The sequence below is a fragment of the Cydia pomonella genome, chromosome 24, assembly GCF_033807575.1.
Source record: "Cydia pomonella isolate Wapato2018A chromosome 24, ilCydPomo1, whole genome shotgun sequence".
Taxonomy (NCBI): Eukaryota; Metazoa; Arthropoda; class Insecta; order Lepidoptera; family Tortricidae; genus Cydia; species Cydia pomonella.
In genome coordinates, this window is record NC_084726.1 from 5,239,073 (window position 1) to 5,264,946 (window position 25,874).

The window sequence follows — 25,874 nt, forward strand, 5'->3', positions numbered from 1 at the left end:
ATGCAGTGTATAATTGTTTCAATGAAACGGCCATAGCATGCTCATTGATATATTCAAAACGAAGGAATTACAAAGAGAGCATTGATGGCCTAGCGTTAGGTAAGTACCACGTACCACAAAATGAGCCAGTAAGTAGTTTCTGAAATTACTGACATGTTTTAAGTGCAAGAAAAACGTGTAATACTAGACACAAAAACGATTCCAGTCTATGGTTCCTGAATACTGTACAGAAATATCAGTGAGACTGCAAGTTTTCTGAATAATAAGTAATTTACAAACCTAGGAAAGGTTTATAAAAATTCCAAATGAAATGTTTAAGCTTTGTGTCCACTTTAGCTAGTGACATCTCGTATGCGATAGAAGAACTCAAACTGTAAGGTGGCGAGTAGCCGAACTAACCATAGGTATATCTGTCAATAATGTTGGCTCCACATGATAACTTTACACGCTCGTAAAAAGTATCTAAAGGACTCAGCAAGGAGGTTACATTGTTAAATACGACTAAATTACGTAGGTCGTTTTCGAGTATGTTGACGGCAAAGTAAAAACTTGTTTTTAATTTCGTCGTAATGCTTATATTCTGTCCCTCGCTCCCTGTCACGCATATAGCAATTCAATCCAGTATTTTTAAATAATGGCATTTGTAAAATGGGACAATTTTGCCAGCGTCAAGGTTGAACGATCAAATTTATATAAAGATTTCACCATATAAAAATGTGCTCGTAAAGCATGACGTTGTACGGTGATTGCTCATAGTAAAGTGATAGCAGCGGGCTAAGCACGGTCGCATTTTTATCGCCTGTCACCATGCCTGTCACGTTCTAATAGGTATGTAAGTGCGAAAGTGACAGGCATAGTGACAAATGATAAAAATGCAACCATGCTGCCACCGCTGGACTTTACAAATTTAATAGCTACGATGGATTGCCGGGCTTCCTATAATTCCTTACTAATACCTCACTAAAACCTCTTTAGTTAATAAAACATTCAAATATCATTCAGATACTTTATTTAACGTATATAAATTTGACTAACATTTGCTTGACATTAGAAAAAAATCATAACGTTTGTGTTATAAATATTACAATAATGTCCTTCCCCTCCAAAGTGTGCCAGCGCCACTAGGTAAACACCACATTTTTATAGGAATATAACGCTATGGTGGCGCTTAACTCTGTCGCAGTGTGAATGCAATCAGTTTTCGTGTGCTGTCGCCATTTGTATGGTTGGTGTACACACTGTCGTGTCGGATAAAGCTAATTCTGCTTGACATTTGCAATGTCAAATTGGGCTAACATAGGTCAATCTAAAGTATGGACGGTACAGAAAGGACGACAATCTCTTATGGCAGAACTATTGCAAAAGTGACCAGCTTTCAGCTTTAACCCTTTGAACGCCAAGAAAATAAAATAAAAGCGTCGTTATCTAGTCCACAGCACCAAGGCAACTATAGGTGTCATGACATACGCTGTCAAAGTAAACTTTTTTTCAAGTAAGGGTTAGGTACAAAAGGTTAAATTATAGTTCCTAATAATCTCTCCAGTGGCGCTAGGTAGGCTCGTCGTAATTTGGTCAGGTTATTTGCTGCTCCTCCCCATTTCATCTCTATATTATTATACGTATATGATTCATGTAATATCCATGAGCCTACCTAGCGCCACCGGAGAGATTAGGAACTATTATTTAACCTTTTCAACGCTTTCTCCCTCTCATCAAAATGTGGCATACACGCCAATATGTCAACTATTGAGAAACGAATTTAAACCTTATCTGTCAACAGTAAAATTGCTTTGACAGCGTCTGCCATGACATCTTTAGTGGTCGTTGGCGTGGTAGGCACGACAGCACACGACCACTTTAGTGGCTCTTGGCCTTCAAAAGGTTAAAGCTGAAAGCTGGTTACTTTTGCAATAGTTCTGTCATAAGGCCCCATACGCACTATGCGGCCAGCCGCGTGCGGTTGCGGCGGACCGCTTAGTGCGTTCAGTATTTATGGTTGCGGTTTCATACATTCTTAACCGTCATGCGGCTGTCCGCACGCGGCTAGCCGCTTAGTGCGTACGTAGCCTAAGAGATTTTCGTCCTTTCTCTACCGTCTATATGGACGCAGGATGGGTGATAGGTTAGGATGAGCGAAAACCAGATATGCAGTACAGATTAACATTCTAAACGCCAAAAATACCTACAATCGTCGTTACTTGTCGTACCCACAGGGCCAAGGACACCTATAGGTGTTCTGGCAGACGCTGTCAAAGTAACCTTCACACTTTCGAATACCTAAGGTTTACATTGGCCCCCTTGCGCCCGGGATTTTGGTGTTTGACTGATGTTGTGTTTATGACATAAAGCATTCAAAGGGTTAATGTATGGGTATCAAAGAGAATTTGAAATAGAGGTGGATTGTAAAAAAAAAACTTTGTAACCACGATAAATTACTGCCATTTTCCGACACATGATTAAAACTTTTAGAACGCCATTTGACTTTGATCATTATTCTTTCACTGATATATGTTAAATTTGTTAATGAATAAATCTAATAGATCAAAAGCCAAATGCATGGCGGTATCGTTTCGAGCGATGGCGCCACAACCTTTAGCCGATGCTTGGTATGATGTTGCCACTTTTTATTCGTGCGTTCCAAAAGTTTTAATCATATGTCGAAAGATGGCAGTAACTTTACTGTGGCTACAAAATTTGCTCTTTGGTAATATGTAGTCGCCATTATATATATTGGAGCGGCCAAGATACTCACAAATATCTGAACATGCCTCTATTGTCAAGGCGTTAGAGTGCATGTTTCGATTTTTTTGTGCACTTCGGCCGCTTCGTTATGAGCGGTTTCAGCCTAGCGTATACGGCCCTTACAGCGATACGAGCTTATACGCGCGTTACATTTCCCTGCATTTGCTTTTTACGGGCATACGCGCGCGTTACTTTTACCTACATTTAGTCTATACCAGCTTACGCGCGCGTACACGTACGCTTGTATAAAACGCTAATCGGAAACGGCCGTATACCTCATGGTGACACGCGACTATTAGTATATCTAAATTGACCAACGTAGACCCGATACGTACTTCGGACGTAAGTATGGAGTTCTCTACCGTCCATAGACGTAAGGTTAATGTACTAAGGGGGTTAATATTACGGCTTTGTTGATTAATGCGTTGTTTATGGTCACCAAAAACGATTTTCACGGTAGACCATCGAGGTCTACCGCGAAAATCGAAATTTCTCTATCCGCCATTGTATCGCTCGTTTATGCAAGAGTGATAGACGGATAGCAAAATTTTGATTTTCGCGGTAGGCACTTCATACTGATTTTTTTAACCCTTTGAACGCCAATAACACCTAAAGGCGTCGTCGCTCGGCGTGCTCACAGCGCCACGACGCTGTGGGCACGACTAGTAACGACGACTTTAGAAATATAATAGTGCATTCCCTTTTACCATAATTATACCTTATATAAACGATTTTGTAACGCTACTATGTAAACTAAATAAAAAAAAAGTTTAAAAATCTTGCCCTTGGTTCCACTCTAATAATAGGACGTACAGTAACGTACGTCTGAAATATACACCACCTTAATATATGGGCAATAAAGTCGTGTACACATATTTTTGGCACTTTTTTTGTATCGATATTTTCAGACGTGCCCGTACTATTATAGCAGTTTGTCATCCGTTTGCATATCTCACGTACACAGACCATTTGTCACAGTTAAAGCTTTCACTACTTAAATTTATTTTTTAGGAAATTTCATGTCACCGGTGAGTGACGTTAATCAGTCCGCTAATTGCGGTTGGTGCGACTGGCCCTTAGTATCGCTTTCAGACTTCGGTTACTAGACATCTCAGTCATTCATTTTCTTCTTGGTCGAATCATCAATTACATAATCAGTTTACCTATTCTCTTTCAGCCTTTTACATTAATATATTATATTATTATCTATACGACTTTGTATTGTCTCGCCGACTGCATCACATTACCTAACGATAAGTTTCCTTCCTGTCTATAAGTGATCGATATACTCGTACCACAGGCCATTTACATTATATACAGCTTATATAAGTATTACATTTTAAGTGCAATTTCCAAGGCCTCTGCATGCTGCTATTATTTTTTACGGTCACCAAAAACGTATCAAGAAGTTATCTGTAACCGTACGCATTGTTATCCAATCCATTATTATAGTTAACCATCTTCTACCTGCGACTTCGTCTGCGTGGGATGATGATGATGATTGATAAAAACTATCCTATTATATTCCTCGGGCCTCAAACTACCTCCAGAACAAATTTTATCTAAAGCGGTTTAAGCGTGAAGTGGTAACTGAGAGAGAGATAGAGATAGAGAGAGAGAGAGAGAGAGAGAGAGAGAGAGACAGACGGACGAAAAGCCGAACCTAATATAGACATAAAACAGCTCTAGAATAGCTACATACTCGTAGTCTTAGCCTACAGGTACAGTTGACATAAAAGTGTTTAAGAGGTTCACCGAGCCACAGGTAGCTGTATTGGTCGCTATAATGCATGCTACTTGTAAGAAGTTAGTGTTACAGCTTAAAGTGAATCGTACAACCTTAACATCCATACACGCAATAAGCAGCTGCTATTTGCGTTTTCTGGGTCTAAACAGGCGTAAAAAAGTCTTTTAGAGCTCCTTATATCGGAAAAGAAAATAATACTTCACCCTTATAAGACGCTATTGTAGATCCTGTAGTTACAAACGAGTTACATCTTAATAATGATGTTACTGGAGTCTTACAAGCTAAACCTATAGCTTAGCAAGTACCTATAACGACATCCTAAGGTGACTAATTAATCAATAAATAAAATAAAAACTATACATTATAACGTAGGTACTTAACAAAAATAGACAGAATTATTACACAATATTGTCATTATGTTGGTATTTATGCACTTAGTACAGAACTTCTCGTATATTGTTTCTTCTTCTCTAAAATTTAATAAGGTGGGCAGCAAATATTAAAATGGTATACTTTATGAATTGTATATACAGATGTCAATCACAATGTAATAAATTAACTGTGATGATGAACTGTGGCCATCGTGGGACTCGAACCCACACCTCTGGATTGCCGATCCGAAATTTGTATCATACTTTTATAATAAGAGTCCCTTTAAAATATGAATAATAATATAAGTATATAGTTATTGACAGTGTTATTAATTTCGCCGTCAAAATCTGCAGAGAACGTTATCAATGGACAACAATATTTACATTCATCTTTTCGCCATTATATTTCACTCCAAAAGGCAAGCTTGGATCACAAAAAAATGCAACCTGAGTAGATAGTAGCAAAGGAAATTTTTTTTTACAATAACCTCATCAAGTGTTACAAATGTTGTCCAAAAAAAGCTGAAAGGCTCATCTATATAGGTCTAATACTGAAGGAGTAATACTTATAGATACTTAATTTACGCTATTATAGCATGCACTCGTCTACATCTTATTTCTTCCACTAACCTTATTGTCATGTCATATATGTAAGTAAGTAGAATTAAACCTTCAAAAGTACCCTAGAAGTGACTTTAATACTACATACAAGTTTAAGGTTGACATAATATATATGAGGACGATACAAGAAAAAAGGGCCTTTCTCAAATTGGTAAAAAGGAATGCTTTTCTTACTACTACTACTAAACACATACCATGGGCAATCGTCATAGTCTCAATTTATGGATCCCATGAATTAATCACACAATAAAAATGTCTGTGCATTAGAACAGAGTATATCCACAGAACGTAACATTCTGATATACCATGTCCGGATGATACTGTCTTCTAATGCACAATATAGTTGTTTTATTAGGCAATATGGAGAATTAATAATAAATAGGCAAACTTATACTAATACATTTAAGGGTAAATTGTCTTGTTTGCTTCAGGTTCGATCTTATAGGCTGGTCACACATATTGAAAGTAGATACCCGCATCTCTGAAAAAGAAATTGTGCGTTTTAGTTTTGGTTACGCTTACCTAGGGTGACTGCTATAGTTATTGGCCACTCCTAACAAATCAGGAAGAAAGAAGCCAATTGAAGTCTTATTGTTATGAGTGGCCAATTCCCATGTAGTGGCCAATAACTATAGCAGCCACCCTACTTAATTTATTTTTTATACATGAAACAAGCGTTTCAAATTTAGTGCTCTCTAAATATTTTAATTTCAAATTATTTATTTTCAACCATGTACAGTCAGCGTCAAATACTTCGTAGCAGTCAAAGTAGCCAAATAGTTCGGTACACCATATATTTAGTATGTACACAAACACATACAATACGTACCTACATAAAATAAAGTAACACAGTCATAATACCTACAACTTTGGGAACAAATCAAATCATATTATTAAATATTTTGATTTGTGTTTTTTTTTATTAAGTAGTCACAGTAGTAAGTCGAAATAGTAAGTAGTATAATATAAATTATAAACTGAAAAATACAGTCTGTGGCATGCGCAAAACTCAACGCAGTCCGCGATCATTTTAGACTCCTACTCGCTAGACCTGATCGCTTCAGTGAGTGTAAAATTAAAGGGAGTTAAAAGCGACGAAAGAGCTTGTCAGACTGTCTTCTCTTATAGACGGACTTCCCGACATTGACCTTTACCGAAATTCAACAGCGTAAAACACAATAAGTCCAAATTCATTTAAATATCAGTAATTACGTACCACAAGGCAAAACGGCTCCTTGTCGATATATGTGGGCCTGGTCGCAATGGGAGGGCACAACGTGTCGTCATGGAGGCCCTCGGGAAAGACTTTCAGTAAATCTCCACGATCATTTATTTATTACAATATGTACACAAGCACATCACATTATATTTGTTTTTCTTGATTTTATAACAATCATCTTAAAACCGTGGCATACTTTTTGATATTCTGTCATCTTGATTTATAATTTAAAACAATAACTTTTCGCATTTTCGGGCCCAATTTTTAGCTGGTCAACTTTTTTTTTGTATGAAATATTAATGTCTACCTCTATGAGTACATAATATAATTAAACGGATCGTTTATTTCAATGAAATATAAAATAAAAATACATATTGTATGTGTTTGCGCCATACGACTACATATAGTTGAACCGAATTCTAAGACTGCCTCTTCGTCTTAGACGCTAAGAGTCCTGGTTGCACAATAAAGTACTTAATAAGAAAGTATCTAATAAATTAAAAAGTTACTTAAGAGAAAAATTACTGCCTTATGTGAAACGTTTCTGTTTAATAATAATTTTTAATTTCGTTGGTATGTTATGAAATGTTAAGAACGCAAACATTTAATTTATATAAACGTTATTATGAATGTCTGCCTACATGGAATGGGGTCCATTTGACTTTGAGATTAGAGAACGAGTGATGTAGCACGGTAATATTACCTATTAGGTACCACAATATGTACATATTTATTAATAAACATACCTTATGACAGCAATCTTTTTTTCAGGAGCAGTTCCGCTGAACACTTAATTCCTCTGGTTTCGTTTGCATATCATTACACAAATTTTCACTGCAAGTATTATACAATATATATTTAAGTTATCATGTTTATATACATACAAGTACATATAAGTTTTGGGTCATTGTATATAACAAGTAATATTTACAAATGATAGATGTCCATTAGGATATAATACTAGCGTCTCTAATTATCGAATCTTGTAAATTACAATTGTTTATCTCGCTTTCGAATTTATTAATGATCTGCCGGTAGGGTGCAGAGTAAAATATACTAACTTTGTAAATCAGCAGCACCGTGGGTCTTGGCCTCCAGTACAGGATACGCAACTCGCGTTGTTTTGCGCGACTTCTCGCATAGCATCGTTGCTCAAAATTCGGACTCTTCCTCCAACGAAACCTGATTTAATATAAAACTGTTTTAGGTACCTATCGAAGTCTAGTTATTATTTATGTTACCCTCTTAATTAAGTAATATTATTTATATTGCATTTATTTAAGTACTAGTTTCTGCCCTCGACTTCGTACGCGTAGACGTAGAATGATGATGAATCATAGAAACTATCCTGATGTCCTTCCCCGGCTCTGAAACAATCTCCATACCAAATTTTACACAGAGTTTATTTTTTATTTTATTGATTCAAAAAATTTACACAGCATTACAGCAAACTAATACACTGTGAAATTTTTAATAGACAGTATGTATACAAACTAGGTACATGATACAGTCTAGAAAGGAAAAAGAGAACAAATGTAAGAAAGAAAAACAAATAAAAAACAGAAGATTCTCGCTTATCCATCGTCTCACAGAACTTCATACATTCTTTACACATATCCATCCTACTACTTGCAAATACATTACATTCCGGTGCTGATGCGAGGAGCGCGATATATTGTAGAGCGCGGACAAGTGGTGATTTGCCATGGGACATAGTGCGTGTTTTAGGCACCGCTAATAGGTGACGAATTCGTGGTCGGAAATTAAATTGGGCCTTAGCCACAGATGGAACGAACAGGCGTACGAGCTGTGCAACCAGTTCAGGCCAGTCTGAGTTCCACCGTAAGACGTTACATACAGTAGTCAATAGCCCGTAGTTACATCTCACCTCTAAGGAATTAAACCCTAAAACGCCAAGCAGGAACTTTGATGGGTACAAATATGGGTAATACCCGTAAACCTTTTTATATAAGAATCGCAGAAACGCTTTCTGGATTTTTTCCATAAGCAAGACGAGTGATATGAGTTATTATCGCATTTATAATATTTATAATATATATAGTAAGAATGGTAGAAGTGTGTAGATTATCGTAAAAAAATAAACAAAATGAAATAGATATTAAACAATGGCGACGCCTTTTCGAGAGAAAGAAACCTTTTTTAATTCTGAGTTCAAAATTTTGACTAGCACTCAATTATACTTTAGGCTCCTGGGCGGGAAATGGATTACCTACACAATGATACTTGAGACCGTGTGATCGACAAGAACAAACTCATCTCCACTTTAGGAAGTTGTAAGGTAATGCCCTAATATATATTTTTTACATCTAATACCTTTGGTATTGTTTCCTTGTATACCTATCTACCACTGTAACTTGGAATGCGACTCGCAAAATGCTATTAGACCAACCCACTTGTGGGGCTATTTAGAATTTTGATAACGGGTATCCATATTATGTAAAGCTTACCGTTTGTATTTTGTACCATCGTAATGGAAGACGGGAGTTAAATCAAAAGCGCAACTACATACATACATGCATAAGCAACATATGGACGTGTTTAATAAGATAACTTTGTCAAGTTTACATGATCAGTAAAAAAACCTATTCTGGTCAATTCTATTCAGTTTGCGAAGAATGCCTATTCAGTATATATTATGTATACTTTTTTATTCACACTGATTAAATTTAGGAAGCTTATTTAATTTCTAAGAGTGGCGAAAGTACGTCCAATAAAAACCTCTCAAGTCTCCACATATAAATTAGTTTTCTAACAAGGATTCGAACCCAGAGTCGCTTTTTTCTTAGCCAGGGTTTCTATCCAAAAGGCTACAAACAGTTATCTTAGTTTCAATTCTGCTAAGTGGTGCAGTAAGTGGATTGTAGCATCTATATTTTCTTACCAGGATTCGAACCTGGGACCGCCTACTACTACTACTTACCGTACTTACTGTACTTCTTAGATAGGGTCGCTTAGGCTTAAATTAGGCTTAGTCTTCGTCTCAGTTTAAAGTAGTTTGTAGGGATCCTTCTTACAAATATCAACATCTTCGTCACATGTCATATACGAACACACATACATACTTAACGATATGATTCCATACTCGTACATACCTACGTGCACGGCAAATACTTCGCTTTACATTATGATACAAAATCAATAGATATAAATAAGGCTTAATTAGTACCTACAACACAAGCCTAGGTACCTACAACACAAGCCTTATTAAGCTTACTGAGGGACTTAGTCAATTTGTGTAATAATGTCCTATAATATTTATTTATTTATTTATTTATTAGTAACATAATTAGGTACTTATTATAATGAAAGGGTTTTTTTTGCAATGTTTCAAATTGGCTAAGAGGTAGTTAGTTAAAAATATGTATTGCGTACGCGATCCAATATTCCCTTCTCATCTCCTGTAGACAGGATTTCAGGATAAAACTAACCTACATCCTATCTCCGAGGACTCCCTGAATTGAACTTCATTTGAATCAGAGTTAGATACTAATCGCATTTATAATATTAGTAGGGATTTACATTTAACATTACACTTATTAGATATACCTAGTCAAATGTTCCGAACTCTACAGCCGCTACTTATACGTATAGTCAGCATCAAAAGTAGCTATCATTCTACATACATTCATACACACATTGGACATACATGCCTACGCATGTGTAGTCTTTAAGAAGCTAATACTAAGTACTATAAGTTTAAATTTTAAAAAAAACAGTGATAATTACAACAATGTCACCTCACAACCATCTAAGAACCATCGCTGGTGTATCACAAATGCTTTACATATAACTTAACCTAAAGAGATACGTCTCTATACACAAAAAACCGGCCAAGTGCGGGTTGGACTCTACGAAGGGTTCCGTACAATTATCTATAAAACGGCAAAAAAATATGTTTGTTGTATGGGAGGCCCCTTAAATATTTATTTAATTTTGTTTTTTAGTAGGTATATGTTGCTATAGCGGCAACAGAAATACATTATCTGTGCAAATTTCAACTTTCTCACTATCACGGTTCATGAGATACAGCCTGGTGACAGACGGACGGACGGACAGACAGACAGACGCACGGACGGACAGACGGATGGACAGACGGACAGACGGACGGGCGGACGGAAGGACGCACAGATGGACGGACGGACGAACGGACAGACGGGCGGACGGACGGACAGACGGACGGACGGACGAACAGACGGACGGACGGCCGGACAGCGGAGTCTAAGTAATAGGGTCCCGCTTTACCCTTTGGGTACGGAATCCTAAAAAATCAACTGCGACAAAATACTTTGTAACGCGAACTGTACAGATATATTGGAAAAGTGTTCGATGATGGCAGATACTTTTGGCGCGTTGTTTTATCCACTATGATAGATGCTGACAGTACCACTCTGAAGATTATTTAAATAAGTATTTAGGTTAAAACTACACACCTACTTACAAAATAAAAACAAGCCAATATTGTCACCAATATAATTATAAATTATCTCCGTTTCAATTTGACAACATCGCTCCGATTACACCTGATCACCGCCGTAGCCAAACTAATGAAGAGCTTTTCGTCTAAGCAATGCAAAAAAACACACACATTAAGGGATGATGAGTTACACATTAAAGTTTCCTAGTACCTATAGGGGAATATGACATAAAAAATATTTTATTTCTGTTACGCACGACTCATATTTGGTACCAACTATTTATGTATATTTGTAGCCATTGTACTATAGTTCTCTACTTTGACAAAAGTACTTACATTAATTTTAGTACTTACATTATTAACAGTTCTCACATCGTAACAAAAAGGTTACCAAGGTATTTGCAAAAAACATATCAATTAAATTCCCGTACGAGGATTCGAAGCCAGGCTCGCCTACTTCATAGACAGAGTATTGGGAATACGAGTATGTACTCGTAATTAGTGGTTCTTCTCTAAGCTAACCCACAGACATAACTCGGCAATATTATGCGATTCTTTTTTCTGTTTCTTGGGATATCAGTATATTTGTAATTTATTCATTTATTTAATCATATGACACTATTACAAATGTTGGTCGAATTTCAAAACAAATAAAAAAGTATCAAGGTTAATCACTCAGTGGGTTGCGTTTTCATAATGAGAAAATCGAGACTTTTCGAGGATAAATTCATATGATCTTAAATTACTTAAAGAAGATATAGGCTTACATATCTTTGACTTACTTGTTACGAACATACATGCCTGCGCATGTGTAGTCTTTAAGAAGTTTAAGTTTAAATTTAAAAAAATCGACAATTATAACAATGTCACCTCAAAACCATCTAATAACCATCGCTGGTGTATCACAAATGCTTTACATATAACTGCAACTAGATCAGTAGAACTGATTTGGAAATAATTGGGAATATACATTTCTATGTATACACAATATCTTACCATAAATGCATTTTATATAACGTCTCGGTTTCGTCAGGCATAAGTTTCCGACTGTTAAAATAAGGATCGCCCTCCACTTCTTAATTATTATAAGAAGGTAGCTCAACATGGTTGCTCTGGTCCATTCATGATTTGTCTCCTTGTATATCCAGGCCAGTTGAAAGCAGATTTGCAGTTATGAAAATAAAAAACATTATCAGTCACAATCACTTATATTTTAACTGAAAAACACACTCACATAATTAAAGATAACTTAAATAACTTTAAGCCCCTTCTTACCCCTTAAGGGTTAAATTTCAGAAAATCCTACCTTAGGGCACCTCTACACCATTTGTACTATATATGTAATGTTTTAAATTTCATAGTTTTAACTTCAACGATTTATTAAGCTGTATGTGTTGTCTGTCAGTATAGAAGTAACGAAACTGTTTTATAAATAGGTAAGTTTATGCCAAAAAAAAAGTTTTTATCTTTTTTGGGTACAAACCTTTGTCGCTGACTGTACTTTTCTTACCATAGGTAACTAAATACTCATCGAGATAATTCTAAAAACCCCAAACACAATATAGTTCCGTTGTTTCATCACAGAGTTTCTATGGCCACCTCCTGTATCCGTCATCAGATCAGCTCGATGGTACCATAATATTGCATTGTCACTCGACTTATATGTTATTATGTATGCAAATCTTCAGCTTAATCGGGAATCGGGAAGTGGGTCAATTTTAGTTTCCAAGATTTGACCCACCCTAACTAACAAACTTACATACTAACAGAGCAAGTTAAATAAAAGCTTGTGTGGGCTTACATAAACAAATAAAGATATCCGTGTTCATCATGCTAATAAATGCCCTTATCGGGAATCGAACCCGGGATTTGCAGTTTTGTGGGCAGAATCACCAGCAACTACTCGTAAGCTAAGCGACCGTCGTAGATTGCCGACTTGCTGTAACATTACTAAAACCTGGTGCTTATATAAATACTTTGTCAAAATTCAAAACTAGTAATTCATTTTTCATTTTCTTCTTCTGGATCTTACTTTGCATAAGTATCTAAACAATCGTTTTATAACGGTTAAGCTAATTTAATAAAATGAAACCTGTAAGTATGTGATATGAATAAACTAAACTAAACTATCGGACGGGCCGGGCCGTACGCCTGGTTGCCTCTGTAAAAAAGAGTAGTTTATACGTTTTTACTACCTACATCCTAAATGTCATTATCATTATTATACCTATATACACTCCTAGTCTAATGGCTCTAACATACAAATAGACAAACAGACAGACAGACGGACGGACGGACGGACAGACAAAGGACGGACAGCTGGGAACGGACGGACGGACGGACGGCCGACGAACGAACGGACGGACGGACGGACGGACGGCCGACGAACGAACGGACGGACGGACGGACGAACGGGCGGACGGACGGACGGATGGATCTTTATTGCCATTTTGGCTACGAAACCATTAATTCTAAATATTAGAACGTCGTGCTCGACTATAGTTAACTTATAACAAATAATGCTTATAACCTCGGAATACAACAAGTATAATAATAATAATAACTTAAGAGTAGTGAAAATACCTTTGAAATCATTTATTACTCACATATACTTGTGCATCTTATTTCAATTGTTCCAAACATGACTAGGATAGGTAAATTGGTTTATTATGGAGTTCCGTTGATCATTATACGATCTTAATGAGCACTAGAACAGGTCCTCTTTTTCAACAAATTTCAACAAATAAATCTAATGATCAGATATGGAATATAATTAACAAAGTATCTACCTAACTACAGTATTTATTTGTAAAGAATAAGTATAGTGTTTTTACGTGGTAGGTGGCAATTGGTTGCTTATTCTGCTATTAGTACTTTACAGGTTATACCAGCATGCTAATATCTTACGAACGACTATAAAGCTATCATCATAATACTTATAAGTAAACATTGACGGTGTAATGTTTTTTAGGAGCAGCTCCAATTCATCAAGAGTATTTTATTCTTTAGACACATCAAAGACATGCACACAAAAACTGTTAAAATCATAACTCTATCTTTTTGGGTTTGTCGTTATCTCGTTAAATAAAATCAGCCGGATGGAGAGCCTCCTCCTTTTAAAAGTCAGTTGGAAATACAATGATAATTATCGCAGGTCTGCTAGTCCGCTATACTTATAGTCAACAGCAGCAAACGCATGCAATCTTAGTAGAATAAAAGTCAACTAACCTTGTCAATAGGACGGAACACTGATCAAATCTTGAGAATTTATGGTTTTTATTGTAAATTAGTTTGGTAGATTTTCTTTTAGAATTATTTTCTGTAAATAAATTTATGATTTTAAATGACACCCGATATAAAATGACAAATGTCACTTTTATTTTTTAGTGCTTTATTCATAGACTATGATGACGCCTTTCTAAGATGTTTGGACTAGATTGTCGATTTTAACCTTGGAGGATTTGACAATTGGAGACGCCTTGCCTGAATTTTCTGTACAAAACAAGCCTGTTACAGTCTACTGATTTTTGCGGGGGAGGGGCACGTCAAACATCTATGAAATTATGACGTAGAAAAATAACACTTGCTCTGCGTGTGCTATCAAAATCGTTGCAGACTTGTCTTGTTCTGACTGTAGTCGTGCCCACAGCCCCACATCGCCAGGGACAACTAAAAACGTCTGTCATAAGACACTGTCAAAATAAACTTGACACTTACAAGTTAGGTATACATTAGCTTGCTTGCGCCCGGGACCTTGGCATGTCAAAGAGGTTTTTGTTTATGATGTAAATAAACCCTTCGGCCGCGTATGTAACCGGAGTTTTGTAACCAGTTACATAAAAATAAAAAATGATCCTCGTGGGATACTGGCATCCAAGTAATAGGATTTTTACCTTTACTGATACCTGTATGATTGTTCGTAACTAGTATCCAGTAAGGAATAAATAATACTCTTATGAAACCATGAGTCATCCGGACCCATGCTTTACCGAGGACCTATACCATATTTTTTTTTTTGTAATTGAAGACATCTGGAATAAGTGACGAATATCGTGGTGAGAAAAGAGTGAAAAGTACCAGGGCAACAGAAAGTATTACGCTTAGTTCATGATATTTGAGTTGCAAAGTTATGCCCGTTTCACACGAGGGCAGAGCAGCGGGGCAGAATAGTAGGCAGCACAAGCTGAGACAGAACAGTACTATACTATTCTGTCTCAGTTTGTGCGTTCAGGTTGTAGCAGTACCGTGCTAGGTGTTATGAAAACGTCAGTTATATAAAGAATGTTGAGTGCATGATATCAAAAGAGGTTGATAATACCATACCTATCTTTCAAGCAGTTACCTGCGAGGAATATAAAGTACTTACTTACTCGTAATCATTAGGAAGTTTTCCTAGGTTGTAACTCGGTTACGTGAAAGGAAAAAAATATATCACTTGGATACCAGTATCCTATGAGGATCATTTTTTCTTCTTAGGTAACTGGTTACAAAACTCCGGTTACATACGCGGCCGAAGGGGATGTAAAGCGTAAATGAAAAAGCTAATTTAGCCTTGCAGCGCGTTTATAAATAATATTGAATGGCGTAATATTATTTCTATGATGCTAAAGTTTTGTAATCAATAAAAACGTAAAACCTAAATAAAAAAATAAATAATACTAAAGTTGAAACTAAGTGTAGAAAATAACAAAGGAAAAATAAAAATATACTTACCTACAAAATAATAAAAAAACCCAATCACAAAGAGAACACCCCGTCCAATAAATCTGCCTGCGGCATGGACCCCATGAAACTGGCGGCGTTACCTCTCTGTATCGCAAGGAAGATACGTTTAGAGAGGTACGCGCCAGTCCTGGGGTCCCCTGTTGTGTCGACAAGCCGCGCCGACAGTGCCCTCATAAATGCTTTCATGTCGGCTGACCAGGGACCAAAAGTCTCAACCGAGAGCGCCGCGCAAACTCATGGACTTTGAGTAAGGCCGAGTATTTGCGGCGCTTGAGCATCTGGGCCTGGTCAACCGCAGCGCCGGCCTGATTGCGGGCTGCCCCAATGTGGGACTGTGGAAAGGTGTCGACACACGTTGCGTCCCACACCAGTACGATAGACGATTCAATAGATTAAATAAATAACCACATGCTGTTTTTTCCTTGTGATTGACATCTGTATATACAATTTATAAATAGTATATTGTTAGCCAAGAGATGAAAGGCACCCATTTGAATTGGTGCTTTTCACCCGAGTTAAACACTTTAATTTTCATTTCATATTTGAGGAAATTAAAAGACTTGTGCATTTCACAAAATACTGCTAAGTAGGTATAAACTAAAATAATAGGTAGGTAGGTATAAAGTTTAAATAATAATAATAATAAACTTCAGTAGCGTACTTTCAATTAACAATTTCGGTAAAAATATCGGTATTTATGGAATGGAGAGACACAAATCCATTTAAAACCAAATTTTAATTGCTTATCGTACAAAAAGATGAACTTAAAAAGTACAGTGCTCTAAAGCAGAAACTTATCATTTTCTGTACACTTTTTAGAACAACGGCCCACTTCCAGAGAATGAGAAATGAAAAGCATATATAACAAAATCCCGCTGGACTTAAAACAAACCACTGGCGACGAATGTTTCAATAAAAACTTAAATCCAAACTAGTGTCTGACGCGTACTGATCAGTCGATGCCTTTTACGAGACCTAGCATTATATCAAGTAAGTGGGTAAAACAAAGTATATATAAAAAAAAACACTTGCTCAGCCTTGCCTCTCAAACAAACATAATAAGTACGGACATTTGAAATTTTATTTTAGGTTTAATTTTATTAAAGAATAGAATTTGCAGTTAAACAGTTAAACCATTCTATTTAGAGGCTCATGGTTACTGTTCTATGGTAAAAGAATGAATATTTATATACTACTACAAAATACTAGAGACAGTACATCAGAACCTTCAATCGTGTATGACGAGGGCTTTCAATGAAAAACGATATTCAACTCACAGTCTTTCCTGGACAATACTGATTACAAAATCATAGTACACGTTACATTACTTAGCCTAAGCAAACCAGTGGGTTTGATTTGATCCCAAGAACCACCACTAACGCCATCTTCTCCCGCTTCTTTTCGTCTGAAGATTGATTTTGCTCTATTTGTAAAAGATAGCGTGATTATACACTTGTTAAAAGCGATTGATGGCACAATTCAGAAGTTCTCCGACATTTATATCACGCAGCACAGGTTTTGCATACGCCAGACGCTTAGCAGCAAGGAATCTGCTGTCTGGTTACACGCTCTTCCGTCTGTACACACTGAAACTCTCTTCGAATATCACACTTAGTGCTTTGCAATCTGCCTGCGACTCGGTGCCACTGCGGTAATGATGTCGACGCCGACGTGATCGACCACCCGAGGTCCTCGCCACGACGCCTTTGAACACAACAGGCACGCCGCGCTCAACGATATTCTCAGTCGGTCTCTTATTGTCAGCGTCAACATGCTAGTTCTACATCAACTAATTTCAATATAGCCTAACATTCTCAGGGATGATGGGAAGAGTGACGGAATTTTTAGCTAGACTTCTTGAACGTAGCCACAGCGTTTCAAGATTATTATTATAGTTATAATATAAATGGCACAATGTTTACGAAGTCGTGGTTGGGTATTTAATTTTTTTCATTTATACATTCAAAATATCATGACTGTATTAGCAAATTGTTCACTAATGATTGAAAATGTCATTTTTGATAGAAGGTGACAACTCTATTTTTGTTCATGCATAGACAATTTGTTATAACTTATCTATATACGTTTTAATAAAATGATGGAGTAAGACCGACGGCATTAACGTCACAATAACGTCGTTCTTAAATGTAAATATTTATGTACAATTATGACATGTAGCGGCATCTATTGTTGAGTAGAAAACATTTTTTGTAGAGATTCAAAAGAATTAAAAGCACAGATTTGTAGGCTTTTACGACGCTAAAATTCTCTCTTCTTCTCAGAATATATGCGTCCACTGCTGAAGATATGCCTCTTTCATGGATTTCCATGTTGTTCTGTATGCAGCGGTTCTATTCCAGGTCGGTCCTGCCGTCTTTCTGATATCGTGCGACACTTATGAAGATACGAAAACTATCCATCACCCGAGAGGCATTTGACCGATTTTTAGGCTTCTGTACCTCGGTTAAATACGTCTATCTGTCCAGCTGTAGCCTATTTGTCCCGAAACTATGTATATATAGTTTCGGGTTATAACCAGTTAATAACTACAGTTAACATTTGGTACAGATATTGAAGTACCTAAGTCTGTAACCCAAAGACGGCCATGAAACGTATATAAATTACTCTTAAAAATAAAAAAAAAAGGTTATGCAAACAATATCGTGTTAAAATATTGAATGAAAGGACTCATTAAGAGAATCTCTTTATAAATTAAAGATAAATAGTTTAGAAGTTATTTAAGATATGGGTAAAAAATAACCATTCCCCCACCTTCCGGCCTAGAACAGGAGTGGCGCGCCAGGATATCGCCCGCGAAATAGACTACCCGTATTTTTGAAGCGGTATTCATTAGAGAGGGACTGGTAATTTATCTCACAAGTGAAATACTGTCGCGGCACTTCTGTGCTGAAGTCTTCTTGTCTCCGAAACTACAGTCCTTAAATTTTTTGAAAAAACAGTTCTTTAACTATAAATTATTCAGTTCAATAAGGTGTTTTACTACTACTAATTAGGTAGGTACACCACAGTAGATTTACAGTATTGTACACTAAACGTACTTTTTATACCCACATAAATCCCATAATGGGTCACTGATGCATTACATTTGTTAACATAGTAAACAAAAAGTAAATTAAAGTATACTTAATGCACCCATAATTGGTCACAGGTGCATTAAATTTACTGTCTGTTAGCTTTGTGCACCTCAGGTGAACAAAGGGGAATCAAATATACTTAAAGTTTACTTAATACCCCCAAGAAAATCATAGGTGAACTAAGTGTATTTTTAGTTTACTTAATTGACCCGGGTGATCTGAGCTGGGTGAACAGAGTCAACTACAGGGCATTAAACTATCGCTTTACACAAAGGCGGTGCAATTCCTTGTGTTACGTTTTGTTCTGTGTGGAACACATGTGTGGATATCAAGGAACTGGTTTTATCTTAAGGCGGATGTCATACTGACGCCGCATTTCGTTGCGGCGCACGGAGCGACGAATTCGCGTGCGACGATGACGCACAACCGGACGAATTTTCTTCGTATCTTCGTCCGGAGTTGCGGAGCACGACAAACCGCGTTCATTTCCCTTTTATGTTCATTTGAAATTCGAACGTCGAGATGATTATTTATTAGTACAATGGAAACGAAACTTATTCAAAACACCGCGGCGAACGTTACCAAACGTTACTTTGGTTTTTATATAATCAACTGAAGAAACGCAGAAGATGCTGGGTACATCACTATTTATTAAGATTAAGATTTAAGGCAACACGAAGATTTTTTTTTTAACTGCACCCATATGTCCATTTTTTCTTATCATCTATTGAGTCATCTGGGTCGGTAAATATATATACCACCTCCTCCCATTGTCTTGCTTTTTAGACACGATCACTGTACGCTTCATATTTCATGTTCCAAACTGCTGGACGGCTTTTAATTTTAAAAATAAACTTATCTATATCGAGATCCATTCCGATCACGTCCTATTGGAACAAAAATCCGGACGGAGACGCGGAGTCACTGTGTTATACCATGCGGTTTTTGTATACAAATATAGATTCTGCAGTACTAAACTAAAAACCGCAGCACCGGACGTCGCTGCGAAGTGCGGAGCACTGTGACATCCGCATAATCGAACTTACGCTCTCATTTTAAAACGTGACGAAGTTACATCAAAATTGACATGAAAATTCAAATAACATATTTATATCTAGGTTAAGTAAAAGTAACATACAACATTTCTAGTCGCTCTATTTTCTTTGTAGCAACAAAAATGAAGCATAATATTAGTGTTTTATTAAAAAAAAATCGATAAAAATTGAAACAACAATGTGAATTTCAGATTTTATTCGATTACGCCGATTTTTTACACTATTAACGTTTTCGTAATCTCTACATATAATAAGCAAAATTAACAAGTACCTTACACACGACAATGCCACCGTTTTCGACATGTTCCAGCCTTTATCGCCCAATAATGCACTCTAGGGCTGTCACTTCGGTAAAACATGCCGCCGCAGCGCGCGCGTGACGTTTCATTATTGCACCGCGATGGATTGGATGCGGACCGCTGGGCTCAGGGGCGGCAGTTGTCGTTAACTTTACCTTCCATGTCGAAAGGTGGTGCTATGACAGTTCCTTCAAGTCTTTTTTGATTGGGCTCAATTTAAAATGTTATTGAAGAAATAATTATGTTTTAACCATATTTTTGTATTATCGTATTTAGATGAAACCTACAAAATCTTTGACGGAGGCATTCCGAGGCTCGAGTCCTTTTGGGTTGCGTTTAAAAAAACCTCAATAAATACTTCAGTCCAGTTCTTGAAATTTAGACTCTCGTTCCTAATATCAATTAATTAATCGATATCAATTGCAAGTAGCAATTGCTACTCGCTTCTCGCTACAGAACAGGCGCCTCAAGAGACGAGTCTGCTGGTATTTAAAACTTAGAAGGGAAAGTAGTTCAACTTGAACACTGAGCCAGTACTTGTAGTTGGCTTAGTTTATTACTAAGTGGAAATTTCAAACCAGTTTTTAATTACACAGCTTTCCTTTCGCTTCAAGTTTATTATGTTGATGAGTTGTTATTAGGGGCAAAGGAATACTAAGACGCGTATTGCATAATATCGTAGCCTCAAAATTATCAGCTTAAGTGGCATAGTTACGAGGATATGCTTTACGGGAAACGATTGAAGAGTTGCAGCCGGTAGCCGCTAACAAAATTTAGTATTTTGTTGAGCATGGTATTGGAACCTCAAAACTGCCGGTAGACAGTGGCGCAGGCCACTTGCTTCAGTATAATGATGTCATTTAAATGGCTCCCGCTTATTTGCGAGTACTAACTACTCTACTTTCCATAAAGGTTAGTATCTATAACATTTTCTGAATCAGTCAGCGATTGAACATTGAAATCTAATTGAGATATAAATATCATTGAACTAATCTCATTTCGCGTGCAACCCTAAACTAAGGTTGCCACTTCAGCGAAATCATTGACCGTGTGCCCAATATCGGTTCGAGCACATTTCTGCGATATTACGGTATCGGTTTATTGCACACGTCAATGGCGAATGCAGTGCATGTCAGTTAAGTATTAGAATTGTACTTGGCTCATAATAGATTGCAGATCAATAAACCGAAGAATTTGCTACCTAGTTATTCTATTACTTAGCTGCAGTTACATATTGGCATGAGCAGGTTGCGGAATATTTCCAAAACCTTGGAAGAGTTATCGGAAATATTAGGAAATTTTTACAGGAAACAAAGGAATGGAAAATTTCGATTCCTATACAAAAAATGAGAAAATGATTTAAATGGATTTTTCGAGGCGGTACATCACTAGCTGCAGTTTAAAATAAATAAATTTAGAAATGTTATGTATAATACTAACAGCCCGATTCAAACTTTAAGATACGTCAAATATTAGGTCTAGATACCCTATGGATCGGATATGTCAGTGGCAATAGTGACGTTTTTGTTAGGGTTCCGTAGCCAAATGGCAAAAAACGGAACCCTTATAGATTCGTCATGTCCGTCTGTCTGTCCGATTATGTCACCGCCACTTTTTTAAATAAAACCCAAGACAAACACATAGACCCAATGGCGTCACCGGCTGATGGGTTAGGAAAGTGGGGAAGGGGGGGAAATTCATATGGCCGATGGTCTAGGGAAGGGGGAGGAGCATACATATGTTAAAATAATTGTACGGATTACACTCACGTATTTTTTAGTCACTCGCAAAAAACGTGAAACTCGAAAAATACGTGGGTGTAATCCGTAATAGAATTATTTTAAGGTTAGTATGTCTAACGACAGTTTAAATTCGATTAGCATACATATGGTTAGAAATTTGGTTTTTTGTCTTGGCGACGCCCATGTCTAGACCTAATATTCGAAGTATTTTATTTAAAGTTAGAATCGGGCCCTAAATGTTAAAATTACGGTACGATTGCCTCAATTTGTCCAACTGAGAGGTCGTTGTGCTAACTTGTTACAAAAGGATCTACGCTTGTAGCCAGTATGGCCGGGTTCCTTTTCTGGGTTGGCAGATCAGATGGAAACCACTTAAGTTAAAACTAGCGACTGCATAAATTAGGCTACCGAGCGGACCTTAAGTGTAAGATCCGTTCGGTAGCCTAATTTATGCTCTTAAGGGAGTGCCCTGAAGAGGCCCACCGCCGGACGGTATAGGACTGTCAGTTGTTCGGGACTGTCAACTTTTTGTACTAAATGACAGGCCGATACCGTCCGGCGGATTGTTAATCAGTGGGCCGCTTTAGTAAGCCGTGGCCTTACCTTAGTAAGTCGAGAAAATAAGGAAAATTCTATTTAGGGCCTGTTTCACAATGCCCAAGTTTAGTCCTAAATAAGCTACTTGTCACTTATCTGACGAGTAGAGAGATCGTTGGCGTTTCACAATCTTCAAATAAGCTTAACCAGTAGAGTGCAGGCAGAGTCGGCAACGCGTAATATCTCTGGTGTTGCAGGCGTCCATACGCTACGGTGACTGCTTAACATCAGGCGGGCCGTATGTTTGTTTGCCATCGACGTGGTATAAAAATAATAATAAATAAAGTGCAAAAATTTGCAGGAAATTTTATATGCCAAGTAATTTATTTGTTAATTATTAGCTATCCAATACTTGGACATTGTGAAACAGGCCCTTAGGGATAATATATTAACTCGGAAGTTTTAATTTATATCAAGGCATTAGTGTGTTCTCATACTAAAATAGTTTAGATAGTATGTTCGGCGAAGTACCTGCCCAGCCCACCACACCAACCTTATCGGGATTCCAAGGGCGATTTGTGCAAGATTGTCCCATAATTATTTCGATGTATAATTTTACTATTATTAGTTCCACAATTAAATTAACTCTTTGTAATAATAAGCAACTCTGTGAACCGAATCTAGAATGGCAATCATCAGCATAAGTTAATCGAAATCATTCATCAATGTCGCGCCGTTTACACCTATAGCTATATATTTACTCCAGTCAATAACGGGACCGAAACATCGACTTTGTTTATCCGTCGCAAGTCATAGTAATTCATAATTCTAATTAATTACTACCTACGGATATGGACAGTTGATAAACTACCCGAAAATAAGTTTTGATAAAATCTACCTTATTCTATGCAGCTAAAATTATAAATAAATACGATAGGGACATTCTTACACAAATTGACGAAGTTCCACGGTAAACCAAGAAGGCTTGTGTTGTAAGTACCCAGACAACGATATAATAATATACAATATACAAATACTACATAGAAAACATCCATGACTCAGGAACAAATATCTGTGCTCATCACACAAATAAATGCTCTTACCGGGATTCGAACCCAGGACCATCGGCTTCATAGACACTACACTATGGTTAATTATATGTAATACTGTCTTACTATTCATAAGTGCTTGTTGCTAGGCCTACATGAATAAAGTATATTTGAATTAAGAATGAATTAAGAATTACCCACTAGGTCAAACTGGTCGTCATTATAAGATGATTTTCGTCAATTGTCACACATATTTTGTCATATAAGACATATGTTACGACATACATGTGTGATGCGTAAACGAGATCGTTCTGTTTATTGATTAAATTATTTGGAGTTCTGATTCAAGTAGGTAAGCTTTATTTAGATCTTAGATGCACTTACAAGTTATTTAGTGGTATACTGGTTTTTTAAAAGTTTTCTTTGTAAATTAATATGATACCAGCTCACGAACAGCTAAAGACGAAAGTCATTTTCTAATTAAAATGAGTTCACAAGAGACATGCCTATGTTACGTTACAAGTTAAAGAGAGTTTATTCTACCCATAGAAATAGGATGTAAAAGAACGACTTTCAAACTTCAAAAGTGCGACCAAAAATGAAATGCAAGTGTGTGCGTAAATTGTCTGTGTGAGATCAAAAATAGTGATGTCATGTTCCAACATATTAATAAATAATAATGTATTGGCGTTTGACTGTTTTATCGACTACTTTTTCAAATGTGTTTGTTTTTATACAAAAATGTTTTAGGTATGGGTAAATTACTACTATTAGACCCTATTAGCCCTTATACTACCTTTAATTTTATTTTATTTTTTAAATTTGATATTCGTGCCTCTTTCTACTGACAAGTAGGGTTGGGTGTGTATACGCTGTGTACAATGATGTCTTGTGAACAACTCCATACCTACTCATATACCGACAAGTTATCAATACAGTCATATGAACATTTTGTCAGGCCCCAGCGTAAAGTAACAGTTTAGGTTTTTACACTAAATATTATAAATTATTGACTAATATGATGAAATATTAACACACAATTGAAGTAAAACTTACAATGAACTGTATAAACCAGCTTTTTACAATTTTTAAGCTGTTAATTTGATAAAATATCGTTACGAAAATTTCGCTAGGAATATCATAATTACCTGTGAAATGAATATTTTCCTGGGTTATTTGGCCCTGAAACACTACAATCCGGCACACAACATGACACCATATTCACTAAATTACTTAATTAATAGTTTTCTTTCTGATTCTCTCATATTTTTCACATCAAAAATACGGCAATATGCTCTTGGCCGACTCGGCCGACTTCTAACTCAAAAATGGTCACGTTTTCTCATATCTAGTCTGTCTCTTTCGTGATGGCTTCCCTTTCGCACACTTCATTTGTTTATCCAGCGAAGCGTTTGAGATTGCTGTGGTTCTACAATGGATATCTTCTATATTGTATTGATTTTAATAAAAAAGTACCGTAAAATAGATAAGATATACAACTCTTATTGACTGGGGTGTACCGTCGACACAATTGAACGCCGCTCCACTCGACTGGCGCATTTAAATGTAATGCAATCAGGAATCGCATACGACGTCATTGCATATAAATCACCCAGCAACGAGCTTGCTGCGTTTTTCTGATTGGTTGTCGCTGCGCTTTGCAATTTGTGCATTCAATAGTTTAATGGTCACGGTGAGATAATTAGGTGGCTATGTATAAATATATATATTATAAAACATTCTTACACACATTGACTAAGTCCCACAGTAAGCTCAAGAAGGCTTGTCTTGTGGGTACTCAAACAACGATCAACCAATCAATCAAATCATTTATTTGCTAGAATACATAAATATAATATAATATATAAATACTTCAATAAATAGAAAACACCCATGACTCAGGAACAAATATTTGTGCTCATCACACAAATAAATGCCCTTCCCAGGATTCGAACCCGGGACCATCGGCTTCGTAGGCAGAGTTACTACTCACTAAGCCAGACCGGTCGTCGAAAAAGGTACAATGTAATAAAATACACTTAAAATTTAAAATTGCACATGTAATTATTATAAGCTGTTGTAATCCTGAATAAATAAAATAAAATAAAAATAAATAATAAAAAAAAGGTACCTTAAGGCGGGCTGTACCGCATGATGCCGGCAGTCAATACCACTATGCGAGCGGGATAGTAATACTTAATTCAATTCATTTATTTCAGGACAAAATAAGCCCATAT

General features: G+C 36.7%; 1 protein-coding gene and 2 long non-coding RNA genes across 7 annotated transcripts in view; 1 reads left to right on the forward strand and 2 right to left on the reverse strand.

The window, feature by feature from the left end:
• LOC133530999 (heterogeneous nuclear ribonucleoprotein L) overlaps window positions 1-25,874 on the forward strand; it is a 695,759-nt gene that overhangs the window by 419,505 nt on the left and 250,380 nt on the right. The window lies entirely within an intron of this gene.
• Window positions 993-15,296, reverse strand: LOC133531109 (uncharacterized). Of its 3 annotated transcripts, none has more exons than XR_009801461.1 (4): window positions 12,132-15,296; window positions 7,762-8,067; window positions 7,447-7,534; window positions 993-5,962 (listed from the first exon to the last, which is right to left on the reverse strand). It is a non-coding gene; the product is annotated as an uncharacterized LOC133531109 (long non-coding RNA). The 3 variants fall into 3 exon arrangements; XR_009801460.1 differs by having other exon boundaries at window positions 7,762-8,077; XR_009801459.1 differs by lacking the exon at window positions 12,132-15,296 and having other exon boundaries at window positions 7,762-8,865.
• On the reverse strand, window positions 15,811-19,211 carry LOC133531110 (uncharacterized). The gene is made up of 2 exons (XR_009801462.1): window positions 17,087-19,211; window positions 15,811-16,779 (listed from the first exon to the last, which is right to left on the reverse strand). It is a non-coding gene; the product is annotated as an uncharacterized LOC133531110 (long non-coding RNA).